This window comes from Sapajus apella, unplaced genomic scaffold (genome assembly GCF_009761245.1).
Source record: "Sapajus apella isolate SASKATOON/1434 unplaced genomic scaffold, GSC_monkey_1.0 scaffold5, whole genome shotgun sequence".
NCBI lineage: Eukaryota > Metazoa > Chordata > Mammalia > Primates > Cebidae > Sapajus > Sapajus apella.
In genome coordinates, this window is record NW_022436945.1 from 3,596,141 (window position 1) to 3,617,508 (window position 21,368).

Here is a 21,368-nt window from a genome sequence, read left to right on the forward strand (position 1 = left end):
ATATGGGTTTGAGTTCCAGCCCATCACTTGTTAGCTGTAAAACCTCAAGTGAGTTTCTCAGTCTTTCTAACACCCCTGAATCATAGAGATTTTTAGCTGAAAAATGAGAATCATAATGCATATAATACTGTAGAGATTTTGTAAGAATCAGAGAACATCACACATGTAATTATTTATCACAGCGCCTAGTACATAACTCATATGGATTTCGGTCTACCTATTTGTTTAAGTTCTTTTCTTGGGAGTCACAGTGTTTTTCTTTGCATACGAACATATCTTAAACACATAAACACATCTTTTGCCACCTCCATTCCCACTTCTTACTCTTCTGTTACACAGCCTGAGCATCAATTATTGATCATATAACTGGGTGTGTCCCCTCTTCCCGTCTAAAGTCCCTTCTCTCTCTTAAAGTGGAAGCACAGATTGAATAACATAGCACCTATTTGGGACTGATCCATGTTGTGCTAACTCAAAGGCTAGCTCTCTCATGTATGGTGATGCATAAAACACGACTCCTCTGAGCAGTGAGGAGTCGTGTTTTATGCATTTCCTCTCCAACACAGACGATCCAGGATGATCAAATAGGTCTCAGACTGTTGCCCCACGAGCACAAAGCAAGAATACAGTGGACTGGAGACCCACTGTAAATACAGCACTATTGTTCTTCTCTGCTCTGGAAATGAACCCAATAGGCACTTCTTTGTCAAACCTTATAGGAAAATCTTTCCTGAAAGAAGAGCCTTTTCTCAAATTTCTTATCCAGACTTACAGAGCTGTAATTATCTTAAAATTTTCTCAAGATAAATAGAAGGACTTAGACTCCAGAACAACTGTGTTGCTTGAGTCTGTTAGCCCATATTTAAGATGGAGAATTTTAAATGGGCATTTTAGAGTAATGCTCGATCACTCACTCTTATGAGGCAAACACCTTCACTGAGTGTCAGCACCTGCTTGCAGGATGTATTTTAGCAGAATAAATGTTACCTGTGAAGGTGCTCAGAAAAAATCAGTGTCACATACACACTGGTCTCAACTTCCTGGTCCGGCATTCGCCTCATGATCGCTCTTCATATATGTTAATGCTCCAGTCAAACTAAACTAGTTGCTCTCTTTTACAACTTCTGATTTCTTTCATTTGTGGGTTACTGATACAGTTTTCTTACCTTAGAATGCCTTTTGTGCCCCGCAATGCTTGTTCAATTCTACTTGTCCATCATGAGTCATCTCAAATTCTACTATTTCCAAGGAGTTTCTTTCTCAGCATAGAAGAAACCATTTCTTCTTTCTCCAAATGTCCCTGATACTTTTTCCTGAACTTCTCTTAAGGCACTTAACCCTCCTAAAGTGTAAGCTCCTTGAGGCCCGGACTTGCATCTTAACATCTGGGTGTTTTGCATATTTGAGAGGCAACATAGCAGAAGGTTAAAGACGTTGGGTCTGGGGTCAGGCTCCTGGATACATTCTGGGCTGTACTGTTAACCAGCTGTGTGATCTTAGACAATTCCTGGCATATTATAATCACTCAACAATGTTAAGTATTAACTGTTCATATTCTTCATAACACACAGGAAAGTGCATGGTATATCCATCCTGTACTCAGTAAATGTTTATTGAATGAATAAATAAAAAGACAAATGAAAAGTCATTCATCCTTGAACATTTGTTGAATGAACAGATGAATGAATAAGTTAATGGATTTGGAAGAACATTTCTCAAGCACAGTTCTTTTCGCAGAACCAAAAGAAGTTCTACTGATGTTATGCTCAAACTACTCTCTCCTAAACTCGCTGTCCCTTTAAATACTCTTCCCTCAGAACCAGCTACCAACAAGATGATATGGCTTGTACAGTATTCTATTTTTATTTGTTTAAGAGCGATTATGCTAAAGGGCTCCTTCAAACGTTTGCAGATTGAAGAAAGAGGTTTACTTTGCTTGCCTGTGAATAGGGTTGGTCTCTCTAGAAGAGATGAACGGAAGCACCTTCTATAACGATGGCATTTCTGAGTGGGGAAGTTGAAATTCAGTACCGTCTCCAAGCATCATGGCTCTTCTTTCAAAATGAACTTTGAGGCTGCTAACCCTGCATGATGTAGGCTACAGGACACTCTACTCCCTCCCTGTTCTCATCAAACAAGAGACATTGCACAAGCTGGAGGGGCAGCTGGATCACAGTTTACGCTGCCCCCAGGATACAGCTTTCATCCTAATGGTGCTTATTCAGCTGTGGGGATGCATTGCTATCTAGCTGATTTTTGAAAAAGTGCAAAAGTCCATTTGAAAACACAACCAAATCCTGCTTTTGAGATAGGGACCTTGTGTGGGGGTGGGGAGGACAATGATGAGAAAAATTTCCATCTTATTTTCTGATATTCTTTGCTTCGTGGGTGAATACTTACAGAGATGCCTGCAGGTGGTTTTCCAAAGCCCGTTTCTGATCAAATAAAGCTCTTTCTCTATGTAGGAAGGAAGCTCTCTTTTTGACTACTTTCTTAGGTTGTGCTTTCTTATGTAGATAAGCCATCTAAAATCACACAGCCACAGGTCCTTATCTGTCAGGGTCTGGTAGCAGCACTAATGGCATTTTTAAAATCCAATAAGCATGAGTTATTCAAAAAGTTATTCCTGTGGTGCCAGACACTGAGACAGCTGTAAGTTAGGAAAGAGGGATTCAGAGGAAAAACAAACAGCTGCCCTTTCTATTTTTGTGTGTGTTCCTACTATGTGCCAGGTACAGTAGCTTTTGTATAATAGTAATGAGAAAAAGAAACTTAAAAATTATTTCCATTTTCTAGAAGTGTAGAAATGGAAACGCTGAGAAGTGAAATCATTTGCCCAAGATCATTCAGGAAGGTGTACAGTGTTTGAGCTGAGCTTTCTGATATTGGCCTCCAGAGAGGAGTGGAATAAAGAAGAAAGGGCACCTTGGGAAAAATTATTGGAATAATAAAAGCAAGGGGCAGTGGTGGGGAGACAGGAGGGCCAGAGCAGGTTCTGCAAAGACTTTTGTGCGTTGTCGTTTGAACCATTATGAGAGAGAAGCTTGGATTGGAAGGTAAGCTTGCTAAGATGAAGCAAAGTTTGGAATACCAAGCTGTGCCAATGAAATTTATTCTTAAACACCTGGATTTTTCCTGTCAACAACTGTAATATAGATTAATTATAAGTAAGACTGAGTTAATAAAGATAATCAATCAAATAATCCATCAGTGATTTTTGTTGTGTTTCTCCATTATAAAAGCAATGCATACTCATTATAAACATTTTGGGAAGTGTCAAAAGAAAAATGGAAAGAAAAAAAATGACCTTTGAGTTATTTCTCAGTACAGCTACTATTCACCATTTGGTTTCTTTTCTTTACATCCTTTTTCCTTTTCTTCTAAATGCTTGGTTTGTGTGGTTTACATAATTATCATTATATTGTAAATAAAACTAGTACCACTTTTCACTTACTATTGTTAAGATATAACTTTTTTTACATGCTATAAGATCTTTAAAACTTACGTTTCATGATTATAATCCACTCATTGAATCTACCACACTTAATACAAACAAGGCTTTAGAGTTGGTATTTAGTTGCTTTGTACTTTTCACACCTGATCAATAGCATTTTGATGAAAATCTTTGTGCTTAAAGATTTTCTAAAAATTCAAATAATTTCTGTAAGATGAATTTCCCGGATGCTGCCACCAAATGAAAGGTCACATATACTTTTTAGTTCTTCTGCCATAAAACCAACTCAAGTGTTTTGTTTTTGGTTTTGTTTTGTTTTAGAGTAGCAACAATTTGTCTGGTTATCTGCTAGGCTGACTCAAAAATCTTCATTCTAATGATATCTCTAAAACCAATATGAAGTCTCATAACGTGTTGGTGATGAGGAATGTTAAAAACTTTCATCACATTTCTTTATCAAAGTAAAGAAAGATGACTTTCAGAGCTGGAAGCACCCTCAGAAAAGCATGTGTTCTTGGCCCAAAGCTGCAGATGGGCAAAGCATTTTACAGAGCAGGCAGCAAAGGCCAGGACAAAGCATGTATTGAGTAAATGGCAGAACAGTTTCTAGATCTCTAAAATCATCACTTCTGGGTCATAAAGTTCTATGGTACCAAGGCCAGTCCTTTGGCTCTGTCTGCTTAGAGGTGGAATTCTTAGCATTTGATACAGCGCCATTTACAGGAGTCAACATTCTCCCCCAAAGAAGTCAATCGATTCAGAGACAGTGTTCCATCAGAATTCCAGTGGGAAGAGTTTGGTTTGCGCCATGTTTGATAGGTTTGTTTTCTCACATATCCTACTCCCAGGGTACCAAAAAATTTAGCTACCTACTCAACAAATATTCCTCCCTCTTCAAACTTTCCAAGCCTTTCTTGGGGAGATTACAGCCTCCCTGTATTCAGTTCTTACTAATCCAATTATAGTATCCCACTTATGACCAATAAGATATGAGGGGAAACTTATGTCTTCTGGGAAGCTTTTGGGAACACTTTACTTGTTCATAAAAATTGTTACATGAAAAAGATACCTGCTTTTGCTGAATGTTTTTGTGACTGCACATGGTGCCTGGAACTGCAGCAGCAACCTTGTGATTTAGAAGAGAGTGAGGATTTCAGAGTAGAATAATGAGGAAAAAAAAAAGTTCCAAATGATGTCTTTGTGTTGATAAATTAAATCTGAAGCCTCCTTGCACTTCTTGTTATGTGACAGAATTATTCCTCATTGTTTAAATGAGCTGATATCAAGCTTTCTATTATTTAAAGTTCAAAGTATCTTTACTGCTGTAATATATATGAATGAAATCCTCAATCATGGTGCCACCTCATCTGGATTGCCAGGGTACTGCATTAGTAGTTGCTGCTTTGGACAGGTTAAAAAATGCTCAGCTTTGCTCTCATTGCCTCAAGGAAATCTTTCTTATCCTCTGCCTACACTTTCTACTCCATTTGGTTTGGATGTTTCTCCTCTGAGCTTTCATGATAACCTTTTTAGTTTTATTGTATTAATGTTGTTTCTGTCTTCCCACTAAGCTTTGAGTTCTTTGAGGACAGCAACTGTTTTAGTCATCTCAGTAGCTCCACACTTAGAATTCAAAATAGAAAACAAAATAAATTTTTCATCAGATTGCTAACTCTTATTTTTCGTTAAGGTATTAAGTGGTGAGGGAATGTGTTCTGTTACCGAGTCCACAAGGGGGCGTAGTTTTAAGAGAAAGAACTTCCCAGCGCCTTGCCTCCCTCCCATGCCTCTCCATCCGGGTGATTCAGCAGTTTATGTTTTAATTTTCGCTGGCGTGGGAAAAAAAATCAAAAGTCAATCACTCCAGTGGAAGGTTAAAGGAATTCCTTTCATTGGCTAGGGGGCTTGGAGAAGGTGGGAATTCCTACCAGGTTAAAAGTCCAGGTCTCCCTCATCCCGGTCGACTTCCCCCTCTGGGGTCCCCTTCCACTCTCGTGGAAGCTGCTTTTTCCTCTCCTGGATTCCATACTTGGGTCCCCTTCCACACTCTTCGTGGAAGCCTTTTTCTCTCTCATCTTTTTCACTTTCTCTGCCTAAATAAATCACTTTTCTGCAAAACTTTTTTGGGTCTGGTATCTACCAGGGTACCGCACCTGGGGTGGTCCCCTCTCTCATTCTTGGGTGAGCGAGAGACCAAGAGCCTGGAGAAACGTCCTCTCAGGGGAGCTAAGCTCTCTCCTGCACCCCAAAACTCGGCAATAGTGGCACATGTGTGTTCACATAATTTTTATTAGAATTTGGTACCTTTACCCACTCATATGCCTGCTGTATTTTCTTTTCCTATCTCATTCACATGAGATAGCATGTCACACAAATGTAAACCAAATGTAGTTGACATGAAACTCCTGTGCCCCAAGAAGAGTTAAAACTGCTTGGGGTATCTAGTCTTGCTGGAAGGATAATTTGAAGAGTGTGTGGGTCACTGAAAGCGGGAGAGAGATGCCTGTTCATTCTGCTGAATGACTTCTCATTATGCTACTGGCCACAAGGTGTCCATCTTTCAGTAGGAAGAATGCATAGCTTCTAGAGAGTGTGTCTGCAGCCACCCCCAGCTCAAGGGACTTTGAGAAGTTGTTTAAGGATTGTGTAGGTGGCTTGAGACTCTATCCAAAGGATTAGGAATGTGTGATCTATAATAGTTGTTCAATGACTAAGCTGCCAGCATCACAAGGCCTGCAGATGACTAATAATTATTCTCATTCTACAGTGTATGGTTTGCAAAACAAAGCAAGCAAGGCCTCAGCTCTTTTGTCCTGTGACTCATTCTTGTAAAATGAGTACCCTGGGCTCCAGAGGTAAGGTGCAGAGAAACACCAGAAATACTAGCTGGTATTTTTCATTTTTCTCCCTGCCTGCTCTATCCACCTATCTCTCCAGTCCTTTGGGGGCCACACTTCCACTTGAAAGCCTTGAGGGGAGGCTGTGCTGTGCAATGCTTAAGAATCCAACTTTTAATTCTAACACAGAGGTTGGCATCCAGACTCCCTCATTCCCAGATGTGTGGCCCTGGGCAAAGGACTTAGCTTCTCTGAGCTCCAGTGGTTCTCATTCTTAGGTGGAGATAATGAAAAAAGTTATAGAATTGTTATGGAAACTAATGGATATAAAGTGCTTAGTATACTGCCTTGGTGCAGACTAAGAGCCCAAGAAATGGTAAATATTATTAATATAAACTACAAGTTTTCCTCAGGCTGTCTGCAAAGAGTGAAATAGCTCTATGATTTGGGGACTTTTTAAAAAAAACTTCTCTAATCTTTTGTTTACTCATCTTAAATACCAATTACAATAATCTCTACCTTGCAGTTTTGTAGGCGAAGTAGAGCAGGATATGGCAAAGTGTCTGGCATACTGTAGTTCATTTGCACATATATATATATTTTTCTTTCTCTTTTTATGGTGGATGGAAGATTTCCTTCGTATGTTCAAATTTCTGAAGTAGCTTTTTCAGGTCTTCATGGTAGAAGATGTTAGTTCTTCAGCACTAACACTAGAAGATTGATTCCTAAACAATAGCATACATACTGATGCTGGGTATTTATCTACCTTGGAAGAAAAAAGAGGTTTGGAGTTTCTGAAAATAACAGAGGCCTGGACACTGTTGACATGCATTACCCTGAATAGGGTGTGGCCAGTTGCAAACCCACAGACGCCAGACCCCGGGCAGTACAATTTAGAGGTAACATAGACAAGGTGATGACAACAGGGCCCATTCCCAAATGTTCTGGGCCAGGAACTTTGGTAGTGTGCTTATTTAAGAGTAGAGAGGAGACGGAGCTCCTCCCTAATGACCTCCATTGGGCTTCCTGCCATTTTGCCCACTGGTGGCTCACAGATAGACTTTACTCAATTTTGACTAATAAAATGATGTGACATTTTGTGGATGTTAATGTGAAAATAAGTTCAAATTGAGTATATCTATAAGCAACAAGTAAGCTAGGGCTTAATCAGTAAGGCTTAATAAATGATAGCTAATATTATTCTTATTCTCTCTCAAAGAGAGTCAGGGTTTCAGGCATAAAGCTTAAGAGTGTGGATTTTGGAGTCAGAAGCAAGAATATCATTATTGTCTCCGTAAGTTACTGTCTTAGTTCTCTTAGGCAAGTCATCAAACCCTCCCTTTCTTCATCTATATGGTTCAGATATTAATAATCTCTTTGATAGAATGTGGTTGGTCATAAGAGTTAAATGATGGAATCATGTCTAGCTTGTATAAACGATTTATAGTTGCTTTTATTAATGCTATCATAATTGTATAGTAGCTGTTGAGGGAAGCTTTGTGCTTTTCCCATTACAGTTCCCAAAGATCAGTGTAGAAAGGCAAGAGTACGAGACCATCAATTCCAGCCCTATCGTGATTATTAACATTCTCTCTAGAGGTTTCTGGGATGCCTTATGATGAATATGTAGGCTTAGAAAACCGTCTTTTGAGAATAGCCATGCATTTTCATGTTGATGATCCTGACATGAAAAGCTCTGCATGGTTGGAAGTGACCAAGGACAAAGGAAGGGTGATAGGACATTTTGAAAAAAATTTAAGGCAAGAGTTTTTCTTTGAAAGTAGTGGTAGAATGAAAAAAGTAGTAAAAATTCTGGTAATATAGAAATATTGCAGTTTCATCTATAATGCCCTTTGGAGACATAAATTATTCTTTTGGCAAAATAAATCATTTGTCATAAAGTTTTTTTTTCTTTAAAGATCTAAAGTCCTAGTATGGGATGAAGAGAGAAACTTCTAAACATTTGGAGGATGTTTTTCTTTTCCTAATTTATTGAGATTGAAAAAAAAATCTTCTTTAAAGACATCTGCCATATTTTGTTTTGGGAAACCCTTCATGCTGGAATTAGTACAGACTAATATTACATCTCTTTTTTTTGGTTTTCTTTAGAGTTCAGCTCAATTCAGTATATTTTATTTCAATTTAATTCAGTATAAACAAATTTATTATTATTGGCTATGTGTTTCTACCCAGCCTTAACCAAGTTAAGACACAAAACAACGGCACAACCTCATATTTCCCTGGGTATTCTGGGTGCTTGTGTCAGCTGAGAGAATCTCAGTTACAATTGGGTAACACTGAGTTTTTCTCAGTTTACATAAGCACTCAGAATGCCCAGAGAAAATCCTACAGGTGCAGGTGGGAAGGGCCCAAGTGCATGATTCTGCCATTCTTCTTACTCCACTTGGTATCCTCATTCATTCTCTAATAGTTTTTCAAAGAAAGAGAAAATTGAAGACATAAGAGAAAATTGAGCATCATGGAAAATTGTTAAAATCTATATTTAAGTGAAGAAGTCAGGTTGCAGATCTATCTATCTATATCTATATCTATATATGGTATGTTCCAAATTTTGTATGTGTGAAGGAGAATAGTAAACATGACTTATTCTATCATCTCAACTTTGACTCCAGCGCCCAAACTAAACAATAAGTTCCCAAATTTTCTCAGTTTCTAAAACTGTGTGCTAAGCCATCAATGAAGCACTAGTAAAGGAGACATCACAGAGCCGCTTCTCTCGGCATCAGCTCATCATCCACCTCCATATAAAGGTGCTGAGTTTTGATAGGAGATTGGATATCTGGGAAAATGCCCTGGGGAGAATTACTAGAGGCAAATACTTTCTTCTCACTACAGTATAAGCAAAGTGTACCAGTCAACTATCACCGTAATAATGCTGTGTAACAAATAATCTCCTAATCTTATTGTTATTAAAATAAACATTCATTTTCATAAAGTTGCAGGCAGGTTGCAGTTTGGAAGATCCAAGCTGAGCTCTTCTTGGCAGCTCTAGTTCAGAGTGTGGTTTGGTGAGGCTTGTTCTTAGCTGCAGATTGGGTTTCCGTCTGTGCCTTGTGTCTTGTTTTTCTGGAACCAGCAATTGCCCAGGACATGATTTTATAGTGGTTGCAAAAATACAAGAATTAGCTGAAAGATGTAATGGCTCTTAAGATCTTCACCTAGAATTGGCACGATGTTGCTTCTTTCCATGATTCATTGGCCAAAACAAATCATATTGCTTGCTCTGCCTCAATGAGAGTGGAGAAATAAACGCTACCATGTGGGGAAGATGTATTTACTAAACAATAATTTGCCAAAGAAAACTAACTGGAGAACTTAATATGCTTCTCTTGGTATTTGGGAAACATAAGCACCAGTACCCTATCTTGGATTGAAAACGTTCATAGAGGACTATGTTGAGAAGTTATTACAGTTGTAGATTTAGTTGGTCTAAGATTTATGTGTGTTCCTGGTAAGCCAGGATTGAACTTTATGGAAGGGAACAGTCATGGGCTGCAGTGTAAAAGCTTTCTGAGAGGATACTACCTGGAGAGATGAAGTAACAAAATGAGATAATGTGTAAGTAAGAAGGAAGGCAAGGACTGAAAGACTGTTGTGCATGACCAGCTACAGCAAGCACTGAAGCTGCAGAAATTGGTTCTTCTTTGTCAAGAAGTATATATAAAGAATTTCTTTATTGGATGCTCTTTATAACTGAGGATCAATTAGGGCTCAGTCAGAGAAGCAGAACCACTAGGAGTAGGAATTAGATCTTACACTGTTATGGGAGCTGTTGGGCATGTCATGCAGGGCTGATAGTCTGTGTCTGATGTTGAGCCTGAAGTCACTATAGGTCATCCAAGACAGCAGCTGAGAGGGGAGATGGACAGCTGAGTTGGGAGAACAAGGGCAAACCATGAGAGGTACTGGATTCCAGAAAAACAAGCTGAAGCATTTGTGTGTCTCCCACCCATTGCCTCCAACTTTAATAATAATGGGGAAGCAGGTACTTTTCACATGGAGATGCACATGCACCTGGCCCAGGGCTTGAAGAAGCTGAAGGAAGAGATCCAGGGAGAACTGGAGGAGCTGCAAGCTCAGGAGCTGCCCCAAAGTAACAACATAGCCTAGGAGCTGCGAGCCCAGGTCCTGCCCCACACAGCAATGCAGTCTAGGTCCCCTGTAAGCCTAGGTGCTGCCCTGTACCAGCAACACAAGCTGGCTGATCAGTGAGCTGCCGTATGCATGAACTGCCAGTGTCTGGTGCCCTACACCAAACTGAAAGATACTGAGAATCCTGCTTCTTCACTATGGTCTTTTATATCTTGTGTACATTTTTCTTATAGCCTCTTCAACCTGGAACCTCAATGGAGATGAAACTCTGGGGATTGAGTTTCTGCTTAGCTAAGCTGACATGTTACAAAGACACCATGCCCTCTAATGTTTTTAGAGAGTTCTAAATAGCAGTTAGAAAGTGAGGGACAATGTGGATTGAGAAAGCAAGTGAGAGTGAAGAAACCTGCTTGAAACCACGATACCCTTTCTTGCTCAGGTTACAGCCTGATGCACATATGCGCTATGGAGTGGAGAAGAGAGTTAAGTTGGATGAGAGTTAGTATGAACTTTGTTATATGTGAAAGTGAATAGAGAAATGATGAAAATTGCATGAGATTTCATGCAAGTGCTGAGAAGAATCACCCTTAAATTATGAGATTCAGAAAATGTGATTAAGTACAGAGCTTATTCAAGTGCAAAACTTGAGGCTCACAACCCAGGAAACAGATTCCAAAAGAATTGGTCAGTGTTCCAAAGTAGATAATTAAGGCTTTCACTTGCATAGGCAGAGATGGAGAAATTTAACAGAGTCACACCGTTTTTCTTACAAGACCAATACATAATTTATAGCAATTTCATTGGTTACAGGTTCCTACATTCCAAGGTAGATTGTTTAACATTCCATAAGGAGGGGTAATAGATTCCTGGGTGTCCTATCTCTCATGCCTTTTGGTCTTTCCTAATAGTCTGTAGTGCAAGAATAAGTAAGGGAGTGAATTTATAATTGGAGAAGCAGAAGCTGCAGCTGTATGCTACATGACCCAGGCCACATAGCCACATTCCTCTCAAGGCTCAAAATAATATAAAGTTCCACCAGGTTTAAGTTTAAATTATTCAATTTCACAGAAGGGAGGATCACAAGATCAGGAAAGAAAGTCAGGGTATGAAAAAATAGAGTAGCTTTTGGCTATATTTTACTTTGACTGGATTTTAAAAATTGTCTATGTATATGCAGGTGTATGTGTGTGTGTATGTGTGTGTATTTTAGGTTTATCGAAGCATATAAACTTGCTGAGCTGCAAACATCAAAGGATTTTCCCTCTAGTTGCAGTTCCTAATAATGCTGTATTAAATCTCTCACTCATAGTGTGGCAGATTTCAAATTTTCCCATTCCCCTTGGTTGCACAAGTTCTTCTGTCTTAAGAAGCCAGTTCATCTTTTCCTCTCACTCCAGTGCTATCTGAGCTTGTGGCTTAGGGGAGGTGGGTGGGAGGAGCCTCATCTGCTCTTTACCCTTCCTCCTGTATCCTTTCTTTGGGAATGGTCCTCCTCACCCCCTCATATAGAGATAGGTGCTGTAGTGTGTGTGGGTGAGTGGAAGAGAAAGAGGCCAAGGTCGGGCATTGCTTATTTAACTCACAGCAGGCACAGCACACTTTGTTAGTGGATTTCTTTCTCTGGCTCACACTGAAGGACCTTACGGCCCTCTCTGGTAGGTTACCATCTCTGTGCTCCCTCCTGGTCAGTGCATGGTCACCTTGCTCAGCCCCCTCCCAACTGCAGAAGATCTAACTCCAGATCCCAACCCTCCCTCAGATACCTCCCTGGGGATCATTCACAGCCTCCTGCTGCTTGGGTCCTCTTCCTTGGCAGTCCACATACTGGTGTGAGTCTCTTCTTCAGTGTCCACTTCACCTCCAGAAGACGGGCACCTCTCTGCCATGACAACTAAAGGAACAGGCTGCTCCACAGACGCCCTCTGTCTGCCCTGCTCTCTCAATGAGGCTCTAGTTTACTACTTAAGTGGTAACAGAGGAAATCAGTGAGGCTAGGTTCTAATCAGATGCTCAATGAGAATGAGAAGTCTGCATTCCCTTCTTGAAAGTGTTCCCAACCGTTTTGAGTTATGATTTGGGAAGACCCTCTGTTTAGCTCTCAGAGGTGCTGCAGCCCAGCGTTTCCACCCAGCAGTCATAGATGGCCCCTTTCTCCAGTCTACTGTTACAGAAAGCATGGTGGTGGTTGGTGTGGTGCTGAATGAGGGTTGCAGGTAACAGCGAGGTTCAGCCGCCTCTTTTTTAAAGCCACTTTATTGAGGTATGATTGACATGTAAAAAGCTGTACATATTTAATTTATGCAACTTGATGAGTTTGAGGATACATACACAACTGTGAAATCATCACCACCATCTAGGTCATAGACTGATGTATCTATCACCTCTCAAAGTTTCTTTTTCTTTTACTATAATAATAATAATTTTTTTTGGTGGTAGAACACTTAAAGTAAGCCTATACTGTTAGAAAATTAAAAAAATATAATATTGCATTTATAGCTACAGGTACTATGCTTTATATTTGATCTCCAGAACTTACTTATCCCAAATAACAAAACCTTTGTCCCTTTGACCAACATCTCCCCATTCCCACCTGTCCCCACACCAGCCCCTGGTAACATCATTCTGCTCTCTGCTTCTGCGAGTTTGGCTATTTTAAATTCCATGTATAAGTGAGATCATGCATTATTTGTCTTCCTGTGCCTGACTTATATCACTTAGCATAATCTCCCACAGTTCCATACGTGCTGTCACAGATGGTAGAATTTCCTTCTTTATTAAGGCTAAGAAATATTCCATCGCATGTGTATACCACAATTTCTTTATCCGTTCATCCCTCAGTGGACATACGGTTTCCATATCTCAGCTATTATGAATAACGCTGCAATGAACATGGAAGTACAGAAATCTTTTCAATGTACTGATTTTGATTTCGTTAAATATATATGCAGAAGTAGGATTGCTGGATCATACCCTCGTGGAAAGACTCAAGGAAGGTATTCGGCTTTATTTAGAATGTGTGACACTTAATGCTTCTTTGTTCACAGTTTTATTTGCTAATTCTGGAATAACAGGAAAATTTCCACTTTCTTTTCTATATACTTACAACACACACACACAGACACACACACACACACACACACACACACACACACACACACACACCCCATGGGTGAGAGAGAGAAAGTGTAGCAGGGGCTTTGCTGAAATATTAACAGTGGCTGTCATTGGGTTATAAGATTAGAAACTGTTTTTCCCTCTTCTCTGTGCTTTACTGCTTGCTTCACCTTTTCTGCAATAAAAGTGTACCCAGTGTATCTCTCTTAAAATAAGAAGATGAAGTACAATAAACATGATTTTAAAACTGCAGCACCATTCCACAGATAGAACAGATGTGAGAGGCAGGGGCTTGGGTTTTCTGACCTCCCAGGGCTCTCTGCAGGCTCATGATTTTATGAAACATCAGCTGTTTCGAATTCCTGCAGCACCTGGCACAACAAAAGGGGCCTTTTGCTGAGCATACTAATGCGGTTGCACACGCCTTTATAGAACAAAGAAATCAAAATGAGGAGTTCATTGAGCATTCTTTGGACACTGTCCATTCCACGCTGCCCAGAGCTCTCTGGGGGAGATAGAAATCCACCTGCAAGGGAAGATGTCCTATGTGGAGTGAGTCCCCACCACCTCCCTTTTGTTCTTTCTGGTCTCCTCCCTCCTTTTTCTGGTCCTCTGGCTCCCATTTGGCTCACACCTCAGCTACTGCCTTATCTGCAGACCCCTACTGCCTCATCTGCTCCTCTGACTATGCCTCTGAATTCTCTCATGAACTCAACTTCAGCCCCACACTTTACAACTGTGACTGAAAGACAGGTTGGCTTCCCGGGAGGCAAAAGCTACAATGAACAGGCTGCCTCTCAATCCTATTAGCTTCTTCCTGTCTGCTTTCTCATACACCTGGCTGGTTTTTTGTAGTCTTCAGGATTAGCAACCCTTCCCTTGGCTTTGCTGAAAGAAGCCATGCTGATGTCCACTTCTTCATAGTATAGCATCTTTTCAAGGTTGAGGTGACTTCTGCCATCCTCATCAACGGAGGGATGCTAAGGACAGAGAGTATGTTCCTCTTCCTACCCCCTCACTCACTCTGTCTCAGGGACGGAGGGATTGCCAGTCTGACTGGTCTAGGCTTAGTGCCCTCTGGGACATGTTTATTGGAGATTGAGTTCACTGCACTTGAAAGGCAAGATTCCAATCTCCACATTTCCTTGTGCTTGAACATAACCGACTCTCTTCCATCTTTTTCTCTGACTTAGTAAACATTTCCTACTGAGGATTCCATCCATCCCCAGGGTAAGCTGGTGCCCACTGAACTCCCTTGTGAGTGGGGTGAAGCAGTTCTGTCATTCTTACCTGTACAGCTTTCTGGCCCAGTGCGCTAAGTCTTGCTGTTGACTGGTTATATAGCTTTCTTCTCCAGCATGCTTGAGATTGTTCCTCTCAGGATTTTAAACTTAAGCCACGCTCTTGAATCCAGCTTTGATCAGGGATCTACAGGGGAACTGTCACAAACTGAGAACCTGTGAACTAAGCGAAAGGTTTTCACTTGACCATTGTTTGTTGGGTGTAAATGTCCAGTGGAGGTGAAGAGGAAGGCTGGACACTACTTTGTGGATGCTGGGGATTGAACTGACAATCCATGAGAAATTCAGTGCCCTTGGCTTGGTTTTGGAATAATCTGCCATTTATTCCACTGGGTTACATTCTCCCCTTTGTCTACATTAAGGTGCTGCTCTAGGAACTCCAAGCTTTTGCAATAGTGGGGGTGGAATTCTCATACTTCTCTTTCGTCCAGAACCAGCCTCCTCCTGACTTGGGCTTATGCAAAGAGAGATAATATGCAAATGAGATCATAGATTCCATTTCTTTTTGGGCCAGTAGGATTTAACATAGTGCATGTTATACCATTAGACACCAATAAGTCTTTGTATAATCCCTCTTCCTCCTGGTAGAATCTATGATCTATGATCTCATTGGTACTAACTCTAACAAGCCTAGGATATTCTGTTGGGAGCTGGTAGAAATTACACAAGACCGAAAACTTAATGACATGCCTTCCCACCCTACAACCTCTTATGTCTAGGTGGAAATAATTCAAAATGTTGCGGGAACTTCAATCCTTTTTTTCCAAGTGTCTCATAGGAGGGAACTGGGCAGAATATCATGATCTCTTTGCTTTAAGAAAGTGGTAATTTTTCGGTGGCTCACTCTTGTAATCCCAGCACTTTGGGAGGTCAAGCCAGGCAGATCATGAGATCAGGAAATCGAGACCATCCTGGCCAACATGGTGAAACCCCATCTCTACTCAAAATGCAAAAATCATCTGGGTGTGGTGGTGTGCACCTGTAGTCCCAGCTACTCAGGAGGCTGAGGCAGGAAAATCGCTTGAACCCAGGAGGTGGGGGTTGCAGTGAGCCGAGATTGCGCTACTACATTCCAGTTTGGCAACAGAACGAGACTCTGTCACAAAAAAAAAAAAAAAAGAAAAAAAGAAAAGAAAATGGTAATTCTTTACCAATGTGAGCATAATGGTTTAGTGAAGTAGACCTCCCCGGTTTAAGGAAGGGGGAGCATAGCATAGTGATTGCGAACATGGACTTTGGGTTCAAACAAATTAGGGTTGAAACCTGGCTTGATTAATAACTAGCTGTGAAATCTTAGACAAATTACTTAATCTCTTTCAGTATTGTGAATATTCTTTTTGGTGGTAAAATGAGGGATAATTATAACTAACTCATAGAGTCATTATAAGAATTAAATGCGATAATGTAAGCAAAGTTCTTCAGCACAGGCCTTGACATATGGTAAGCTCCCAATGTATGGTAGCTACCATTCTGTCTCATCATTGTACTAAACACATTCTGTCTCCTAATGTGATGGGTTAAAATGGAGCAGGAAAAACTAGGGCAGGCAAAGTGAATAGATCACAGTCAGGTGTCAACCTCAGGTAGGGCCCGGGTGAAGACCTAAGGTCAAAGAGGGAAGGATGTTCAGGACACAATGAACAACTATTCTCAGAGAGATGTCTGCATCCTCCCTAAACTCACCAAAGAGCCTTGTTCAGGGTCTGGGTGGAAATACACTTGGATACTGGAAAAGGCAATAGACTTCATTTGAGAGGTGGGTTTCCATCACTGCCTTTTCTCTAATTTGCTGAGTTCCTGTGGCAGATTGCAAAGGTGGTTTCAATTCTTAATCACTATAGCCTTGTCTCTGCTATGTAGCTTTGTGGACCTTCATGCTAAAGATGGACTCTTTTATCCATGTCTTGAATCTGGGCTAACTCTGTGACTTGTTTCGTCAAGTGTATCAGAAGTAATGGTTTCCCAGTTCCAAGTCTAGACTTCAAGAGGCCATGTGTTTCCATCATACTTACTCTCTGTCTCTCTGTCATGGCCATAAGAACATGCTGGGCTGTAGCTTGCTGAAGGATGAGAAACACATGAGCAGAGCTGAGTCATTCCCACAGGACCCAGAAGCAGCCTGAACCAATCAGTGGGCTGCGAGCCATTTCCAAGCTATTTGGGTGATGAGCACAGATGAGCAGAGCCAACCAGCCTAACATCTTCGATGCATGAACAATAAAGGCTTATTGTTGCATGAGGTTTTATGTGTTTCATTTTATTTAGCATTGCTGTGAAGATAGATAACTGAACAGTTGCAATATAACTTCATCTTATTTGTGATTTTGAATTCATTCATTCACTCAACAGGCATCAAGTACCTACCGGGTATCAACCCCGTGCTGAGGATTGTTGGGGAGACATTGTTTGGTGATAGCAAACAATAATAACACATGAGACCATCAACTGTCTTGTTTATTCACCAACATATTCTCCTGACCTAACAGAGTAAGTTGGCACTTAGTAGATGTTCAATAAACATTGGCTCTCTTATGAAGACATAAAGATGCAACACACATATGTTGTTGCATGTGAGTATATTGTGTGTGTGTGTGTGTGTGTGTGTGTGTGTCTTTGTCTGTGTCTGTGTTCCAGATAACAAATTAAATATGTCATTAAAGTATGTAGGCCCATTTTTCTTGCTCTTCTCTGGAATGGCAAAAATAATTTCCTATTCTTTTCTCCACCGTCTTTTTTTTTTCTTTTCCTTTCCCCTCCTGCAATGTCAGTAGCAGAAACTGCAGCCTGCTGTTAAAGTTACCTCTATAATGGAATGTAGATGTATAAATCAAAACAGCTTCTAACGGCTTGTCTGCAGTAATAAATGCTACGGAGGCTGCCCAACTGGCAGTGTAAGAGAGATTATACAAACTGCTGCCTGGAGAAAACACAGCATCATGAATAAACTCAGCTTTGAATTATTTATATATTTTAGGCGTTATTTTCTCTCCTCAATCCACAAGGCCTGGGAATGATTTTCACTGGGAGCTGAGAGTGTCTGAATTTGGCTGTAAAAGGAAAACTGTTGCAGTATGTCTTAGTCCAAGTTTCTGGGTGAGGATGGCATTGTGTTACATGAGGAGTCAGCAAGGCTGGCAGTGCAGCGCAGTGAGAAGACGCTGCTTAGAGCTCAGGAGAAGACAGTTCTAATCCTAGGAAGCTGTGTCTAGGGGCTTTCGGGCTTTGTGGACCACCTTGGACCCACACAGTTGGATGGAGAGCCCCAGGGCCTACCTCTAACACTTCTACCAGAGGAAGCTGCTTCATTCTCTTTTATGAAGTAGATTTCAATCTAAGACTTTGTTGTGGAAAAAATGGTTTTATTATAAAAGGAAAAGTTTGGAAATCAATGGTGTGGTTTGAGACTCTATACAAATGAGCCTCACCTCCTCCTGCCCGCTAGAGACTCTGGGGACCCTTTAAAAACTATTAATGCCAGGGTCTTAGTCTTTATCAATTAAATCAGAATTTCTGGGTAGGGATGGACGTCAGGATTTTAAAATGTACCCAGATGACTCTGATGTGAAACCAGGGTTGAGAACCACTTCTTCAAACCCTTCATTCATCTAACGGGACAAATATTGAGCCCCTGCTGTCAGCCAGGCATTCAGAAGAGGACGGGGGTTCAAGTGAAGAATGGGACAGGCCCAATCCTTGCCTTCATGGATTTCTTCATTTAAGTAAACTCACAGCTGCAATTTGTAGGGATATGCTCCCATACGGGAGTATGAAATACTGTGACAGTAATAGCAGCAACTCTAATAGCAATAGTGATGTTTATTACTGGGAGAACGTCGTTTTAGTCTGTTTTTTTTGAGATGAAGTTTGGCTCTTTGTTTTCCAGGCTGGAGTGCAATGGTGTGATCTCGGCTCACTGCAACCTCTGCCTCCTGAATTCAAGCAATTCTCGTGTCTCAGTCTCCCAAGTAGCTGGTACTACAGGCTCCTGCCACCGTGCCCGGCTAATTTTTGTATTTTTAGTAGGGATGGGGTTTCACCATGTCGGCCAGGCTGGTCTCAAACTCTTGACCTCAGGTGATCTGCCTGTCTTGGCCTCCCAAAGTGCTGGATTACAGGAATGAGCCACTGTGCCTCTTTTTAAAGAATTTAAAAAGTCTTTTTATAGACTCAGGCATTGTGCTAAGTGATTTATATGAAGTATCTTATTGGATTCTCATTCCAAGTCTGTAGATCATAGGTACAGTTACTCTCTTTGTTTTATAAATAAAGTACATGAAGCCTAGAGAGGGTAACTTGCCCAAGTTTACACAACCCATAAAGGTGGAGTCTAGGGGAAGGGGTACCCCGCCCAGCCTTGGCAAATCAGGATGATGTCTCTGTGCTTCTCGACCCTTTGAGTACACTGTGGAGCTGCAGAGATTGGAGATCAGAATGGATGTCAGAGTATATGTGGTAGAATGGAAGCTTAAGTTTTTCAAAGCATTGCACCAGCATAAATCAGGGCCTTGCATGCATACATGTGTGAGCACACACACATACACACACACACTCACAAAGTATTACTGGCAGAAAAGATTATGAGATGACACTTTTATTTTACAAGTGAGCAAACAGACGCAGAGACAGCTGATGGTACAGGCTTTGCCATGCCGGGGATAAGAATCCAGTTATGCTGATGTCTTCTTTGAGGGCTGTTTCACTCACCCTGCTGTGACTCAGCTTTCAGTGTGCTCTTCTGGCTTATAATCCCAAGATTCGAGGGAAATTCCGCCCGATTTCACCAAATATATTTTCACCTGTCATTGCATAACAAGGTGTCCTGATCTTGCAGTGATTCACCCTGCAAGTACCTTGATTCACCCAGCCCACACCTCAAATTTTTGATGCCCCATTTCCTCCCATAAGCAGGCATTGTGCCTTCAGTAGGTGGTGGAGAACTTGTCATGAGAATGCCATAATCCTTTCCACATGTTTGAAATTGGGACTTTTCTAAGCTCCTTAGCAACGATTGTCTCATATAACCTTTCTAGAAGTCCTGTCAGTAGACAAGAAAGTTGCCATTATCAGCCCATTTGGGAGGTGAACTGACTTGGGTGCAGAAATGACATGCCCCAGGCTCCTCCTGGGAATTGATGTTGTTATGGTAACAGGATGTTGGTAGCTACTGGGTAACTCCAGCCACACCCTCCCTCGCCTTCACACAATGTCTTCACAGTTCCATCTGCATTTGCTCCAGCTGTGTTTCCACCAACCTCAGCACTGGTTCCTCCTTGCTGAGTCATTTAGGCTGACTCAACTTCTGAACTCCGGAGATTCCCTAACTGCATGCTTGAGTTAGGGAAACGTGTGTTTGTGTATTTGTGTGTGTGCATGCATGTGCATGTGTGAGGTGGTCCTTATTAAATTCTCATCAAAACACTTCAGAATATTTGAACTGGCCACCACCTGACCACCTACTGATATCTGAGTGTCCCTCTTCCAAGGTAGAAATGTAGTTCATTGCTCTTTCCCAAATCTGATTTGCAAGAGCTGCTGCTCCTATAGTTCCACTCATTCCCCCCACTACTTTTTTTCCTCTCTTTTCATTTCTTTATTCCTTCTTCTCCTAACCATTACCAACAGTTTAGCCAAGATAATATAAAAATTTCTCTAGAGTATTGCTCCGTCAATTAAAGTGTTAGAGGCTCATATTGTTCTTAAAATCTAAATGATGCAATGAAAGAGAACATTGTTTCTGAGCAGTTCCTTGAGCCTCACTATTTGTATGACTGATTGGACTTCACCCAAGTTGAACCTTTGGAGAATCCAAATTGCTCCCTTGATACTTTTTCCTTCTTCAGGCAAAACAGAAGCTCTTGTTGCGGGAGTCAGGATGGGTACAGCAGCCATTCCACTCAGCGGATCTCATGCTCAGTAGGATGAGGGCCAAGAGCTAATCACAGAGAATTTTGGAACCTGGGTCAAATGGGGGCTTTCAAATAGCCCTGTTGGGAAGAAAACATATGTACCAGGCTGTGTAGGGAGTCAGCAAATAGTTCATCAGAGACCCAAGGTCAATGCTGGGTCCAAAGAGATTGCAAGAAGTGAGGCTGATGGGGAGCAGTTGTCCCAGAACTGTGTAGCTTTGACAAATGCTCTGTGCTCACTTTACCATGTCCCGTTAAGCTGAAAGCATTTTTAAGCCTGTGGGTTTTTAAGCAGAGCATCTGGCTTGACTAGTGACATACCTAGTCATTGTATGGGGCTGTTTGGAGGATTTAACCCTTGATGAATGTTAACTGATGGGAAAGCTTCACCCTGTGTCTTCAAAGAATTTAGAAGAAAGAGGATGGAACAGACAACCTTTCCTGGGAGGACCCTTTCTGTCTCCAACTCTCCCGCCCCAGATCTTTTAAGGGCAAAAAGGGGCTGTTCCTATATCATGAGGCTTCTAGTCCAGAGGGACAGGACCCTTAGAAGGCAAGCCCCTGAGAACAGTCCCCTTTTTGGTGGGGAGGAGGGGTGCTGAAACTCTCTAACACTTACATGTGATGATTTTCCCTTCTGGAA

At 41.2% G+C, this 21,368-nt stretch overlaps 1 long non-coding RNA gene across 1 annotated transcript; it reads left to right on the forward strand.

The window, feature by feature from the left end:
• The first annotated feature begins 5,705 nt into the window (after positions 1 to 5,705).
• LOC116546447 lies at positions 5,706 to 17,058 on the forward strand. The gene is made up of 2 exons (XR_004266718.1): positions 5,706 to 6,309; positions 16,859 to 17,058. It is a non-coding gene; the product is annotated as an uncharacterized LOC116546447 (long non-coding RNA).
• Positions 17,059 to 21,368: the final 4,310 nt, after the last annotated feature.